Source organism: Symphalangus syndactylus, chromosome 14 (assembly GCF_028878055.3).
Source record: "Symphalangus syndactylus isolate Jambi chromosome 14, NHGRI_mSymSyn1-v2.1_pri, whole genome shotgun sequence".
In the NCBI taxonomy this organism is placed as follows: Eukaryota; Metazoa; Chordata; class Mammalia; order Primates; family Hylobatidae; genus Symphalangus; species Symphalangus syndactylus.
In genome coordinates, this window is record NC_072436.2 from 78,261,408 (window position 1) to 78,278,130 (window position 16,723).

At 43.3% G+C, this 16,723-nt stretch overlaps 1 protein-coding gene across 9 annotated transcripts in view; it reads right to left on the reverse strand.

Moving 5' to 3' along the window:
• The window catches only part of B3GNT2 (UDP-GlcNAc:betaGal beta-1,3-N-acetylglucosaminyltransferase 2), a 238,288-nt gene that overhangs the window by 7,010 nt on the left and 214,555 nt on the right, over nt 1–16,723 (reverse strand). For 4 of the 9 annotated variants that reach the window (XR_010115715.1, XR_010115721.1, XR_010115722.1 and 1 more), the window contains 2 exons: nt 12,781–12,886; nt 9,942–10,056 (listed from right to left, as the gene is read on the reverse strand). The gene's annotated coding sequence lies outside the window, so the exon portion shown is untranslated. Of the gene's footprint in view, nt 1–9,932; nt 10,057–12,780; nt 12,887–16,723 lie in introns of all 9 variants that reach the window. The other 5 variants (XR_010115718.1, XR_010115723.1, XR_010115716.1 and 2 more) reach the window with 3 other exon arrangements.

Below are 16,723 nucleotides of genomic sequence, written 5' to 3' on the forward strand. Positions count from 1 at the left end.
AAATAAACATGACAGTTTATCAAATTCTGAAACACAAGGAAAAGGCGGCAACCTCTGGAATTTGTGTAAGTACAGCTTGAGCAAATAAAAGGAAACCCCATGTACCAAGGGGATTATGAACGTTCAGGACTCATTACTGTCTGTTCTTGCCTCCAGGACAGGGATGGGCAGGAGGTACCATCACCAGCTGGTGAAATCACCAGGACCTGCCTGGGAGAGGAAGTACAGTGTGGCACGCCCAAGGCTGCAGGCAGAGGGCTGAGGGCCAGCCAGTGGGGGCAGTGTCCCGTGGGGTGTGTGGAGGGCCAGCCAGTGGGGGCAGTGTCCCATGGGGTGTGTGGGCCCATGCTGGAGCTGGTAAATCCAAAAGTGGCCAAATGGGAAGGGGAACCAAGACTGGCAGCCAGACAAGTGGTCTGATGGGTGGGGCATCTGACAGGGACACCTGTAGAATTCTCTGAGGTGGGGTATCTGACAGAGACAGCCTGTAGAATTATCTGAACCAGATTTGGACCTTGTCTGGGCTAAGTGGGACCTGGCCTGTGGCAAGATGCTTGAAGTAGCCAATGGACTCACCTGAAACGGACATCACCTCTAGAGGTGACAACAACAGACAGAGCCCCAGAGGCCAAGAGCAGCCACCCGGAAGTACAGCCTGAGATGGCCCCATTGGCCACACACGCTCAGAGACATAAGGAGCCCAGAAGGCACCAATCCACTCTCAGGATCAATGTAGAAATCCCTTCTCCATCTTGTCACACATGTCCTCAAGCTCTGTTTGAGTATTCCAGTGGTGCAGGATGTCTGCACCTCTTTTTATAAGGTGAAATAAGTGAAAATGTAAGTGAAAATAAGTTCACTGTAGCTGTGTGGATTTGTTTCTGGGTTCTCTATTCTGTTCCATTGGTCTAAGTGTCTGTTTTCATGCCAGTATCATGCTGTTTTGGTTGCTATAGTTCTGTCCCATTGTAAAGACACATTTATGATTAAGACTTTTGTTCTGAGCTGAGGTCGGCCTCCTTGGCACATTTCCCTGATGGTCACATCTCTGCTCTCAGGGGCTGTGCAAAATGAGCCAAGTCCCTCCTGCACACACCACATTAGCAGGTCTGTGGGTCCAAGCCAGCAAGTGGAACAAGGTCCGCTAGGGGGATGGTGTGGTAGACACAGAGATATGCCAACTCAGCTGCCCCTCGAAGAAGGACTTGCCACAGCCAGCGGAAAACCTCCAGCCTCCCTCAGGGTTAGCTGAGAGCTGCCTCACCAAGACCATGCCCACATCCAGTGATTGCGGGAAGGGCATCTAAATGCCTGGATACTTCTGCCCACCCATAAACAACACCAATGGGCCATACATGCTTATGGGATGGGCTTTGTCCAGCTTGAATCACAGTGTGACCCCTCTCTCTGCCCAGTCCTACTGCGGTTGCTTGACCTTCATAGATGTTTACCCCTAATTAATACTATGCACACCAAACTCCATCTCAGCACCTGCTTCCAGAGAGCCCTGGATCCTGTGGAAGGGGAGTCTTACAACAGATTAAACCAAACAGGAGGTAGTTTTAGACCCACTAGCAAAGAAACTGCTGTTTCCATTTGCAGATAACTTGTTCACTGCAGCCAATGCTAAGGGTCTAAGGTTTCCCTAAGAGTTCCTTCAAAACAAACAAAAAAGAATTTTGAGAGAATCTCCTGCAACTTTCCACCCTGAACATGTTGTTTTAACGAGCAATCCGGAAAGGTAAAGACTCCAAACATGCTCAGCTCCATGCCCCTGGGTGGGATTGGAAAGTTCCCCACGGGTGTCCTCGTCACCCTTCTACTTGTTGATGCCAGAACAAGATTCACCAGCCCAAACCAGTAGGACGACCTGGTAATTTCCACTCACTTGAAAAGGGTTCTTGTCCTTGCCTAGTCCCAGAACTCTCAAAAGCAGCCACTCTCCTTGTTCTCCCTCTTCTGGTCACATAGCGCTGGTTGCTTTCACCCCATTAACTGTGCATGGCTTTAGGACAGTTCTCAGCTGTGGGCCATTCTGGTTATTTACTTGTATATTTTTTAATCCATTCCCTTGAGCATTTATCCTTTCAGTTACAAACAATCCAATACACTCTTTTAAGTTATTTTTAAAGGTATAATTAGGTTATTATTGACTATAGTCATAATGTTCTGCCGTCAAATAGTGGGTCTTATTCTTTCTAATTTTGTACCCATTAGCCATTCCCCCAACCCCCCCACTACTCTTCCCAGCCTCTGATAACCATCTTTCTACTCTCCATGTCCATGCGTTCAATTGTTTTGATTTTTAGATCCCACAAATAAGTGAGAACATGTGATGTTTGTCTTTCTGTGCCTGACTTATTTCACTTCATATAATGATCGATCTCCAGTTCCATCCATGTTGTTGCAAATGACTGAACCTCATTCTTTTTATGGCTGAATACTACTCCATTCTGTATATGTCCCATATTTTCTTTATCCAGTCATCTGTTGATGGACACTTAGGTTGCTTCCAAATTTTAGCTATTGTAAACAGTGCTGCAACAAACATAGGAGTGAGGATATCCTATGATTTCCTTTCTTTAGGGTGTATTCCTACCAGTAGAATTGCTGAATCATAGGGTAGCTCAATTTTTAGTTTTTTGAGGAACCTCCAAACTATTCTCCATAGTGGTTGTCCTAATTTACATTCCCACCAACAGTGTACAAGGGTTCCCTTTTCTCCACATCCTGGCCGACATTTGTTATTGCTTGTCTTTTGGATAAAAGCCATTTTAACTGGGGTGAGATGATATCTCATTGTACTTTTGATTTGCATTTCTCTGATGATTGATAATGTTAAGTTCCATTTCATATGCCTGTGTGCCATAGGTCTTCTTTGGAGAAATGTCTATTCAAATCTTTTGCTCATTTTTTGATTGGATTATTGGATTTTTTTCCCTATATAGTTGTTTCAGCCCCTTATATATTCTGGTGATTAATCCCTTGTCAGATGGGTAGTTTGCAAATATTTTCTGCCATTCTGTGGGTTGTCTCTTCACTTTGCTGACTGTATCCTTTGCTGTGCAGCAGCCTTTTAACTTGATATGATTCCATTTGTTCATTTTTGCTTAGGTTGCCTGTGCTTGTGGGGTACTGCTCATGAAATTTTTGTCCAGACCAATGTCCTGGAGATTTTCCCCAGTGTTCTCTTGCAGTAGTTTCATAGTTTGAGGTCTTAGGCTTACGTCTTTAATCCATTTTGATTTGAATTTTGTATATGATAAAAGGTAGCACCCTAGCTTCATTCTTTTGCATATGAATATCCAGTTTTCCCAGCAGCATTTATTGAAGACTGTCTTTTCCCCACTGTATGTTCTTGGCACCTTTGTTGAAAATAAGTTCACTGTAGCTATGTGGATTTGTTTCTGGGTTCTCTATTCTGTTCCACTGGTCTATGTGTCTGTTTTTATGCCAGTACCATGCTGTTTTGGTTGCTATAGCTCTGTAATATAATTTGAAGTCAGGTAATGTGGATTCCTCCAGTTTTGTTCTTTTTGCTCAGGATAGCTTTGGCAATTGGGCCTTTTGTGGTTTTATATAAATTTTGGGGTAGTATTTTCTATTTCTGTGAAGAATGTCGTTGGTATTTTGGTAAGGATTGCACTGAATCTGTAGATTGCTTTGGGTAGTATGGACATTTTAACAATATTAATTCTTCCAATTCATAAACACAAAATATTTTTCAATTTTTGGTGTCCTCTTCAATCTTTCGTCTTTCATCTTCAATCTTTCATCAGTGTTTTATAGTTTTCATTATACAAATATTTCACTTCTTTGGTTAAGCTAATTCCTAGGTATTTATGTGTGGCTATTATAAATGGGATTACTTGCTAAATTTCTTTTTCACATTGTTCACTGTTGGCATATAGAAATGCTACTGATTTTTGTATGCTGACTTGGTATCCTGCAAATTTGCTGAATTTGTTTATCAGTTCTAGCAGTTTTCTGGTGGAGTCATTAGGTTTTTCCAAATATAAGATCATGTCATCTGCAAACAAAGATAATTTGACTTCTTCCTTTCCAATTCGGATGCCCTTTATATCTTTCTCTGGTCTGATTGCTCTAGCTAGGACTTCCAGTACTATGTTGAATTACAGTGGTGACACTGGGCATCCTTGTCCAGATCTTAGAGGAAAGGCTTTTAGTTTTTCCCCATTCAGTATGATACTGGTTGTGGGTCTGTTGTATATGGCTTTTATTATGTTGAGGTATATTCCTTCTATACCCAGTTTTTTTGGGGATTTTATCATGAAGAGATGTTGAATTTTATCAAATGCTTTTTCAGCATCAGTTGAAATGATTATGTGGTTTTTATCCTTCATTCTGTTGATATGATGTATCACGTTGATTGATTTATGTATGCTGAACTATCCTTGCATCCCAGAGATAAATCCCACTTGGTCATGACAAATGGTCTGTCTAATGTATTACTGAATTCGGTTTGCTAGTATTTTGTTGTTGATTTTTGCTTCAATCAGAGATATTGGCCTGTAGTTTTCTTTTTTGGATGTGTCTTTGGTTTTGGTATCAGGGTAATACTGGCCTTGTAGAATGAGTTTGGAAGTATTTCCTCTTCCTCTACTTTTTGGAAGAGTTTGACTAGGATTGGTATTAGGTCTTCTTTAAATGTTTGGTAGAATTTAGCAGTGAAGCCATCGGGTCCCAGGGTTTTCTTTAGCAGAAGGCTTTTTATTACAGCTTTAATCTCATTACTTGTTATTGGTCTGTTCAAGTTTTGGATTTCTTCATGGTTCAATCTTGGTAGGTTGTACGTGTCTAGGAATTTGTCCATTTCTTCTAGATTTTCCAATTTATTGGCATATAATTGCTTATAGTAGCTACTAATGATTTTTTGCATTTCTTCAGTATCAGTTGTAATGTCTCCTTTTTCATTTCTGATTTTATTTATTTGGATCGTCTCTCTTTTTTTCTTAGTCTGGCTAAAGGTTTGTCAATTTTGTTTAACTTTTCAAAACACTAACTTTTTGTCTTGTTGCTCTTTAATTTTTTTCATTTCAATGTCATTTATTTTTTCTCCGATCTTTTTTTTTCTTCTACTAATTTTGGTTTTGGTTTGCTCTTGCTTTTCTAGTTCTTTAAGATGCATCATTAGATTGTTTATTTGAAGTTTTTCCTCTTTTTTGTTGTAGGCACTTAAAGCTATAAATGTCCCTCTGAGTACTGCTTTTGCTGTATTCCATAGGTGTTGGCATGTTGGGTTTCCATTGTCATTCACGTCAAGAAATTTTTCAAATTCCTTCTCAATTTCTTCATTGACTCATTGGTCATTCAGGAACATATTAATCTCCATGTATTTGTATAGTTTCCAAAATTCCTCTTGTTATTAATTTCTAGTTTTATTCCATTGTGGTCAGAGAAGATGCTGGATATTATTTTCATTTTTTTGGATGTTTTAAGACCTGTTTTGTGACCTAACATATGGTCTATCCTTGAGAACGAGCCATGTGCTGAGGAAAGGAATGTGCATTCTGCAGCCATTGGATGGAATGTTCTGTAAATACCTATTAGATCCATTTGGCCTGTAGTGCAGATTAATCTGATGTTGCTTTGTTGATTTTCTGTCTGGAAGATCTGTCCAATGCCAAAGGTGCAGTGTTGAAGTCTCCAGCTGTTATTGTATTGGGGCCTATCTCTCTCCTTATCTCTAATTAATATTTGCTTTATATATCCGGGTATTCCAGTGTTGGGTACATATATATTTAACATTGTTATATCCTTTTGCTGAATTGACCCCTTTATCATTATATAGTGATCTTCTTTGTCTCTTCTTACAGGTTTTTGTTTTGAAATATATTTTGTCTGATATAAGTATAGCTACTCCTGCTCTTTTTTGGTTTCTGTTGGCATGGAATATCTTTTTCCATCCCTTTATTTTCAGTGTATGTGTGTCTTTATAGGTGAAGTGTGTTTCTTGTAGGCAACAGATCAATGGGTCTTATTTTTTCATCCATTCAGCCAGTCATTCTATGTCTTTTTATTGGAGAATTTAGTCCATTTACATTCAATGTTATTATTGATAAGTAAGGACTTACTCCTGCCATTTTGTTATTTATTTTCTGGTCTTTTTTGTCTCCTTTCTGTTTTCCTTTAGTGAAAATGGTTTTCTCTGGTGATATGATTTGGTTTCTTGCTTTTTATTTTTGTGTATTAATTGTATGAAGTTACCATGAGGCTTGCAAATGCTATCTTATAACACATTTTTTTTTTTTGAGACGGAGTCTCGCTCTGTCCCCCAGGATGGAGTGCAGTGGCACCATCTCGGCTCACTGCAAGCTCCACCTCCCGGGTTCACGCCATTCTCCTGCCTCAGCCTCCTGAGTAGCTGGGACTACAGGCTCCTGCCACCACACCTGGCTAATTTTTTGTATTTTTAGTAGAGATGGGGTTTCACCATGTTAGCCAGGATGGTCTCCTTCTCCTGACCTCATGATCTGCCCGCCTCAGCCTCTCAAAGTGCTGGGATTACAGGTGTGAGCCACTGCGCCTGGCCATAACACATTATTTTAACCTGATAACAACTTAACACTTTGCATAAACAAACAAGCAAAAAGAAAACTAATAAAAACTCTATGGCTTAACTTCATCCCCCAGCTTTTTAAATTTTTGTTGTTTCTATTTATATATCTTTTTTTTTTTTTTTTTGAGACAGTCTCGCTGTATCACCTAGGCTGGAGTACAGTGGCGTGATCTTAAAGCGATTCTCCTGCCTTGCCTCCTGAGTAGCTGGGATTACAGGCATGAACCACCACATCCAGCTAATTTTTGTATTTTTACTAGAGACGGGATTTCACCACGTTGGCCAAGCTGGTCTTGAACTCCTGACCTCAAGTAATCCACCCGCCTCAGCCTCCCAAAGTGCTGGGGTTACATGTGTGTGCCACTGTGCCTGGCCTATTTTTATCTTATTTTACTGACTATGTCTTGAAAGGTTGTTGTAGTTACTATTTTTGACTGGTTCATCATTTATTCTTTCTACTTAGGATAAAAGCAGTTTACAAACTACAGTTACAGTGTTATCATATTCTGTGTTTTTCTGTGTACTTACTATTGGCAGTGAGCTTTGTACCTTCAGATAATTTCTTATTGCTCATTAATGTCCTTCTCTTTCCAATTGAAGTCCTCCCTTCAGCATTTCTGGTAGGATAGGTCTGGAGTTGATTAAATCCTTCAGCTTTTGTTTGTCTGGGAAAGTCTTTATTTCTTCTTCATGTTTGAAGGATATTTTCACCAGATATACTATTCTAGGGTAGAAGTTTGTTTCCTTCAGTATTTTTAATATGTCATGCCACTCTTTCTTGGCCTGTAAAGTTCCACTGAAAAGTCTGCTGCCAGGTATATTTGGGCTCCATTGCATGTTATTTGTTTCTTTTCTCTTGCTGCTTTTAGAGTCTTTTTTTTATCCTTGACTTTTGGGAGTTTGATTATTAAACGCCTTAAGGTAGTCTTCTTTGGGTTAAATCTGCTTGGGGTTCTTGATTATTTACTTATGGACAAAATTACTGTTTTCTGCTAATAACAAAACAACAGCCAGCTAGTTCTAGAAGCTCCTCATGCAGATTATAGGAAAAAGACAGAGCCAGGCCTCCTCCCTGGATGGCTGTTGGGTTAGATTACAAAGAATGATTTCTAATCCTCTATTTTATTATTATTATTATTATTATTATTATTATTATTTTGAGACAAGATACTGCTCTATCACACAGGTTGGAGTGCAGCGGTGCCATTACAGCTCACTGTAGCCTCAAACTCCTGGGCTCAAGCAATCCTCCTGCCTCAGCTTCCCAAGTAGCTGAGACTACAGGTGCACTCCACCATGCCTGGCTAATTTTCTCATTTTTTTGTAGAGACAGGGCCTTGCTATGTTGCCCAGACTGGTCTCAAACTCCTGACCTCAAGTGATCCATCTGCCTCAGCCTCCCGAAGTGCTGGGATTACAGGCATGAGCCACCGAGCCCAGCCCAATCCTCTCTTTAAAAATGACTTTTCTTATTATCTTTTTTTTCTGACTAAAAAAGAAATTTCTTGTGTTAGTTTCCTATTGCTGCTATAACAAATTATCATACACTTAGTGGCTTCAAACAACACAGATTTATTATCTCATAGTTCTGGAGGTCAGAAGTCCAAAATGGGTCTCTCTGGGCTAAAATCAAGGTGCAACAGGACTGTATTCCTTTTGGAGTCTCCGGGGGAATCCATTCCTTTTGCACCTCCTAGAGGCTTCCACGTGCCTTGGCTCATGGCCCCTTCTTCAAAGCCAACCATGGCTGGTCAAGCCTTCCTCACATCATATCACATCACTCTGACATTCACTCTTCTGCCTCCCTCTTCCCCATTTTATTTATTTATTTATTTATTTCGAGACAGAGTCTTGCTCTGTCACCCAGGCTGGAGTGCAGTGGCGCGATCTCAGCTCACTGCAAGCTCTGCCTCCTGGGTTCACGCCATTCTCCTGCCTTAGCCTCCTGTGCAGCTGGGACCACAGGCATCCACCAACACATCCAGCTAATTTTTTTTTTTGTATTTTTAGTAGAGACAGGGTCTCACCATGTTAGCCAGGATGGTCTCGATCTCCTGACCTCGTGATCTGCCTGCCTCGGCCTCCCAAAGTGCTGGGATTGCAGGCATGAGCCACTGCACCAGGCTCCTCTTCCCTGTTTTAAGGACCTTTGTCATTGCATTGGACTCCTCTGGATGATCCAGGATACAATCCCCTTCTCAAAGGTAGCTGCTCAGCAACCTTCATTCTATCTGTGGACGTAGTTCCTTTTCGCTATGTAAGCTAGCATATTCACAGGTTCTGAGGATTAGGAGGTGGACATCTTTGATGTTATTATTCTGCCTACAACATACACATTCCTTGTAGAAAATGTAGGAATACAGAAAAGGCATAAAAGAAAGTACATGACACTTCTAATTCCACTTCCCGGAGATAACCACTGTTGACGGCTTAGTGTATATTCTTCAAGTCTTTTGTTCAGTGCATATGTTTTTTTCTTTGTAAACTAGGTTTGTATGATATATATATATATATATATATAATCATTAATATTAAATTACTATACATAGTGAATTACTAAATATATATAGTATTTAATATTAAATTACTAAACACTATATATATTACTAAACACTATATATAATAGTGTTATATATAAACAATGTTTAGTAATTTTCCTTAATAATATGCATATATTCCCATGGTACTAAATATTTTTCCACATTTCATTTTAATGGCTATCTAGCATTCTACTGTGTGGAATGTACTATAATTTATTTAACTAATTTAGTTAATTCTCTGTTATTAACCACATAACTTATTTCTAGCTTTTCTTAAGCCTGGTACCCCTGTGGTAAACATCCCTAAATCTACATCTTTGTACATATTCTTAGGATACATTCCCTAAAAGCACACCAAAGGTTGGGTGACTATAACATTTATTCTCCAAAGCAGGATTCTTTGAGAGTGAAAAAAGATAATCTTAAAAATCCATAGTAATTAATAAATAACAATAAGCCAGGACTGTTCTTGGCATGACACACATTGCCAGACTGGCCTCCTGAAATGTTTACACTCCCACGGGCAGCTACCAAATGTCCTCGCTCTAAGCCCTTGCCAATGCTGCCAGTCCTATACCCCTACCCCCTCTCACTCTCTAGATCCCATCTTCCAAAAAACAAACACACACACTGCAAATGCCACGAGAGCCTCACTGGAGATGTGACAGTGGTTGGCAGAGCTGTTTCTCATGGCAGGGAGAGGACAAGTAAGTCTTTGCCCTGGTTAACAATGACTCGACTTTTGGCGAGTTCATTTTGTCTTCTGATCCAGGTACATCCACCGGATTAGTTTCAAGGCAGCAATGACCTACCTTCCTTACCTGCACACAGGTCCAGGTACAGGCTCAGCCAGAAGAGGAATCTCCCAGGAGGGCCTCTCCCCAGGCCCAGGCAGGGAAGCACTGCCATGGATAGCATCTGCCAGGACAAGCTGACCTGCACAAGAGACAGTCCACCATAAAGAGCCGAGCATGAGTTGGCAGCTGCTGTCAGCTCAAATTGCCCAGTACACACACTTGGTCTTCAGAGGACTGACTTCCTCTTGGATAGAAGAACCCTTTGAAACCATGACTGTCAAGAACACACCCAAATAAAGCAGCTGCCAAAACCGCAAAAACAAAAAGACTGGATTCATTGTGAAGATGTTTTCTAACATTCAAATGGGCTTTTGTTTGTTTTGTTTTTGATTTTGGTGGAGGTCATTTGAGTCTCGTTATCAAGGTTACAAAGTGCTCTCTGGGAAAAGATCAGGGCCCATTTACCAGGCTGCCTTGCCTGGCTTTGCTTCTCAGGTATGAAATGAACATTGAGAACACAGACACTGAAGAAAAGACCTCAAGTATTTTTGACTTTTTTTTTTTTTGAGACAGGGTCTCAATCTGTCACCCAAGCTGGAGTGCAATGGCACGATCTAGGCTCACTGCAACCTCTGCCTCCCAGGTTCAAGCAATTCTCCCATGTCAGCCTCCTGAGTAGCTGGGATTACAGGGGCGTGCCACCACACCCAGCTAATTTTTGTATTTCTAGTAGAGACGGGGTTTCACCATGTTGGCCAGGCTGGCCTTGAACTCCTGACCTCAAGTGATCCACCCACCCTGACTTCCCAAAGTGCTGGGATTACAGGCGTGAGCCACCATGCCCAGCCTATTTTTGACTTTCTGAGTCAAGTAACCAGATGAAACCAGTCCCCTTGTCCACCCAGAGTCCACTGAGGCTATACTTGATTTATACTTTTTTTTTAATTTTTAAATTTTTTTTAGAGACAGGGTCTCATTCTGTCACCCAGGCTGGAGTACAGTGGCACAATCACGGCTCACTGCAATCTCGAACTACCGGGCTCAAGCAATCCTCCTGCCTCAGCCTCCAAATTAGCTAGGACTACAGGCACGTGCCACCATGCCTGGGTAATTTTTTAATTTTTTTGTAGAAATGGAGTCTCACTATGTTGACCAGGCTGATTTCAAACCCCTGGTCTCAAGCAACCGGCTCCCTTTAGCCTCCCTAAGCTCTAGGATTACCAGTGTGAGCCACCACGCCTGGCCTGATTCATATGTTGACTCATATGCTAGAAAAGCCAACCTCAAATGGGCCCTGATAGAGCAATCTCGTTGGGGACAGTTTTACTTGTAAGTAACTGGCTCCCTGTCCTATAGAATATAAGCCTTCAGAAAAAGCTCCGCACCCTGCCTCTCTCCTCCAAGTAATGTTCCAGGTGATATTCTGCAAGCACACCTGGAAACTTTGCTCTGTTTGTTAACCTAGAAAATTAAATGTGCAAGGGACAGAGCAGGCTGGCTTGGAACAGGGACTGGCTACAAACCAGATCTCCAAAGCTTGGGCTTATTCTCTGAAAGAAATGCTCTTTTTAATTTCAACTCTGATGTCTTGGTGGAGACATTCAACTGGAGATCTGGGGTCTTTGATATAAGCAAAAGCAAGCTTGTGGGATCACCACTGGCTACAGAAAGAAGCCCAGCTATTTGGGAAAGAAAATCCCAGGCTCAGAGAGTGAAGAGTGTGTCAGGTTTCTCATGTCAAAAGTCAGCTTTTGTATTCAGAATGGAGCCAGAAGGTCCTGAATCCAGAATGGCCTAGAGCCTCCCCACATGCTGTCCTAGGGGGGCCTTAGCAGGTGGATTTTGATAAAGATAGCTTTGGATACTAAGCATAGAAAAAAAGAGAAATGTTGGCTCTAGGCTGAGTATGGTGGCTCACACCTGCAATCCCAGCACTTTGGGAGGCCAAGGCAGGTGAATCACTTGAGTCCAGGAGTTCAAGACCAGGCTGGGCAACATGGCAAAATCTCATCTCTACAAAAAGTACAAAAATTAGTCAGGCATGGGATCACCCACCTGTAGTCCCAGCTACTAGGGAGGCTGAAGTGGGAGGATCAATTGAGTCTGTGATATCAAGGCTGCAGTGAGCCGTGTTTGTGCCACTGCATTCCAGCCTGGGTAACAGAGCAAGACCTTATCTCAAAAAAGGAAAAAGAAAAAAGTTGGCTTTAGCACCTCGGACCCTAGATGACTTCCTGAGTGTCATATTATTTGGCTGCTACTCTGGAGTCACATCTCAGAGAAGATCCAGACAGATGGCTTTGGTCTTTGTGTTTGTAGGTCCTTTTTCCCTCAGATACTCACCTGCCCTACTCCCTCACCTCATCCATGCCTCTGCACAGATATTAGCAGATATCTCTACTGATAAAAGCTGTGACTGCACCAGGCACAGTGGCTCACACCTGTAATCCCAGCACTTTGGAAGGCTGAGGCAGGAGGATTGCTTGAGGCTAGGGGTTGGAGACCAGCCTGGGCAACACAGCAAGACCTTATTTCTGAAAAAAAAAAAAAAAAAAAAAAAAAAAAAAGTTGTAGCTCATCAATTACCCTATCTGAAATAATAGCCCTGAATCCCCTGCCTTATTTTCCTTTATTGCACTTGTTACTACTCCCATTATATTTTATATGTATGTGTTTAATATTTGCCTCCCTAGTTAAAATGTAAAGTGCATGAAAGGAGACATGTTTATTTATAGTCAGGTCCGCAGGTCTTAGGACAGTGCTTGGCACAAAATAAGAGCAAAACAAATATTTGTTGAATGAGTCTTAGAGTTGAGTCAAACATCAGATAGCAGGTATTTCTACTGGGCAAATGTGTACTCACCCCAGAGGTGTGTGGAAGAGGGTGCAGAGTCTGGAGTAGTTTACGGTGTAGGTGTGGGGGGAGAGGCGATTGTCTCGGGTGGAAACAAAATCCATAGCTTGTGCCCCTGCAGTTGCAAACACCATGAGTAGACGAGAAAGAGAGAGAGAGAGAGAGAGAGAGAGAGAGAGAGAAACTAATTGTAATTTCCACTCATAGCCACAAGATGGCACTATTGCTCAGAGTCTTTACTCTGAAAAGCCGAATCTAGCAGAATCTAGCAGGCTGGTTTGGGATTCCTTGCTTCTCTCCGTCTCCTCCCCTTTCTCTCTCCGCTTTCCTCTCTTTTGTCTTCCTCTCCCTTCGTTTTTAGACACTGCTTTTATGGTGGACTTGAGCAATAGTATAGGAGAAGCCATTGGTGAAGCTCAGAGTGAGAGATCCCCGAGATGGGTATTTGGCCACACTAAGCACAACGGTTTGCTCATTGGGCACGGCCGGAAGGCCTGGGTTCACCTGCTTCCTCTTCTCTCTGGGCCAGAACCCATAGCCTTGCTGTTCTGGACCTGGCCCGTGGCTTAGGAAGCCTCCAGGGACAATCTTGCTTCTCCCTCCCTTACTCCATCCTCCCCACCCCATAACATGCTTATCTGGGAAGCACCTGCCCTCAGATCTGGTTCCAGGGGTCCTTGCTTTCCTCTTGAGAAACTGTAAACATGCACAGAATGTCTCCTGGTGGGGGTTCTGAGGCCTTTTCCTCCCTGGTATTTTAGCCTAAGGAAAAAGCATTCAGTGGTGTGGGGATGGTGGGTGGAGCTTGCGGTATTTTTCTAAGACTTTTGTAGTTGGGGAACAAATCTCCAGGGAAGGGGCAGGGCCTCGGGCTAATTCCAGTACAGTAGGATCAGGGCCATGAAAACATCACACAAAGGAAACTTCAAAGCTCTTCCCCAGTCTGAATGGGCAGGGCCTGCTGAGAGGTCAGATGTTAACTTGCTCCAAATGCCCTCTTGCTTTCAGGTGCCCCTCGCAGGCCTGCACACCCCTTGGGGATCCGCCCTCTCCCAGGTCAGAATTCCACGGGGCCCTGAAGCTTCCTTACCCAGTGCTCCCCATCCCTGTGCTTGAAGCAAAGCCAGGGAGGGCAGAGCCCAGAAGTTGGGGTCTGGTTCTGACTGTTCTCTGGCCTTAGGAGTAGAGGCCAATTTCATCTCTGCAAAGTGAGGCTGGGGCTGAGGAATGAAATTACACCTTCATCCTGCTCAGTCCTGCCTCATCCCCAAACCTTGTCTAACCCTGACACAGCTACTTTGCAGGGAGTGGCAAGAATTAGGAATACTACAAGGTCACTTAGGGTGATCATTAGGACAGTCATTAATTTCTGAGGCCTAAGAGTGACTCATTTATCTCTGATAGACACAGGGATCAAAGGAGAGTATTTATGGCTTAGAAACAAACCTCCCATTCTTTCCCCTGCTATAATAAATAATAAAAAGCTCCCAGGCCTCCCTCCCTTGTCCATCTCTTCCCTGCCCCTTCCTGTCTGTCTTCACTGTCCCTGCACAAAAATTAACCCTACTCTTGCTTCTCTGTACTCTTCCCCTTCCTTCTGTAAGAACCAGAGAGGGGAAGAGAATTAGCTGGCCCTGAGGGCTTCAGCTGCAACTGTGCTGTGGAGTGAGGGGTGCTGATCCCAGGGGAAGACATAAGCTGGGCCAAGGGTGGGCGTCAGTTGGGCTCTCCCTGGGCATTTACCATGTTTACTTTCCTAAGTATGTATATCAGGGCCTGGTTAGGCTAGAAAGCAGACTGTCAGCAGGTTTATTAGCTGTGTGACCTTGAGCAAGCTACTTTTTTAAAGCCTCAGTTTCCCAATCTATAAAAGAAGGATAATAATAGTATCACAGACTGGCTTATGAGAATGACATAAGATAAAATATGTAAAGTGCTCAGCACAGAGCCTGATGCAAAATAATGGCCACCACATTTACCAGGACCTCAACATCCTTATTTTATTTCCAAGAACTTGAGGCTGCAGTACAAACTGAGTCCTTCACTTTCTGTTGCAGCCTCTGGAAGACGCCAAAGTGAGGATGGGTGTGGCCCTCCCGGGACACTGGGCCCCTGCTGTAACAAGAAACAGATCATACGGGAGGGGTTCTCAGCCTCAAGGATGCCGTGAGGTGGGCCTAGGTCATGGCTTCTCACTACGGCACTATTGACAGACCGTTCTTTGTGGTGAGGCTTTGTTCTGTGCATTGTTGACAGACCATTCTTTGTGGTGAGGCTTTGTTCTGTGCATTGTCGGCTGTTTCGCAGCATCTCTGGCCTCTGTTCACTAGATGCCAGTAGCAGCCTTCTAGTCATGACTATCAAAAATGCCTTTAGAGATTGTCAGATGTCTTCTGGGGGACAAAACTGCCCTTAGTTGAGAGGCACTGGTGGTCCAGGAAGGTGGGAAACATAGGGACAAACCTGGCAGGGGTGAGGAGGCAGGTGTGAGCCTGAGCAGAAGAGCCCCTCCTACCCTGGGCAGGGCTCGGGCAGACCCTCAGCTGAGTGTGGAGATTGGCCCTGGAAGACGAAGTTCTCTCTAGTAAGGCCATGGCCTTGCTTCCTCAAGAGCTGATGCCCTGCTTGGACATGGACCCCTGGATTCCCCCCAGCCCAAACCAACATACACAACCCTGTCCAGCCCCAGGAGTGCTGGCCAAGAAACAGTGCCCTAGTGGCACAGAATGCTCACTGAATGGACCCTGGGCCATTCTCATCTCAGGGCAGAGCATGGCGCCAGGCTGGCCCTGCCACTCATGCACTGTGTGGCCTTGGGCAAATTGTTTCACCTGTCTGTGCCCCAGGATCCTTATCTGTAAAAATACCTTCCTAGACAGGTTGTTGTGAGGATTAAATGACTTCATATTTCTAAAATACTCAGAAGAGAGCCTGGCTCATAGCAAGCACTAAGTGTTTGTTAAAGAAGCCAAAACCCAAAAAGAAACTGCTGCAGACCAGGCGATGATGCAGCCTTCTGTATGTCAGAGGGTACCCCAGCCATGACCTAAGGTCCAGGAGTTGTGCTTCCAAGGGCCTCTGGCCATTTGTATCTGGGGGTAGTGGGTGTATCTGGGATCCCTGCAGCATCTCCCCTATGGAGGTGGCTGTTCTTAGGAAAGTTCATTTTGATCAGAGAGAATACTCAGTGCAGTGGGCTCCAGAACTTCCCACGTGATAGCCCCTGGGAATTTCTTTGACTTGGGGGTGCTGGGAGAAAAATCTTTTCCTCTACCAACTTAGATTTAAGGAGGGGGTTTGTGAAATGACTCACAACAGACATACAAACAGGAAAAAAGACGAGGTCTATTCATATGTGGGAGCACTCAGTAATAAGTACCTTGCTGTACAGCCAGAGGTAAATGTTTAAATACCAACTTAGCAAAAGGGAGGCAATGAGAGCTTCGGAGGCTGGAAGGGTCTGATGGGGCTTGTTTACATAGTGTTTGGGAATGTCCCAGTGCCCAAGGCCAGTCACCTCCCTGACTGGAGACCTCTGGGGGTGGAAATGAGGAGATAAACTCTGTTTTAGCCAGGTAAGAGTTCAGTGGTGATTTTTTTTTTTCTTTTCCTTTTCCTTCTTTTATTCTCAGACCTCACAGGGATGGATCTTTTTCTTCCCTTTTTTCTTATTTTTCTTTTCTCACCCTCCCCCAATTCAGATTTCTTTTTGCATCTATTGTTGAAGCATCTGTTGTTGGATTTTGGTTGCTTAAAGGGAAGTACCTTCAATTTGCTGGGAACAGAGAAGGAGCGAGGGAAGGAGCTGTGAGTGAGTTGCTGTGATCTTTTGGGAACCCTAATATTTCCTGTCTGGCAGAGGAGGCAAAACCCCAGTCCAGAAGCCTCCCCAAACACGCAGCGGGAAAAACCACTTAGAGTTGCCAAGTGCTTTGCATGAGTTATCTATTGC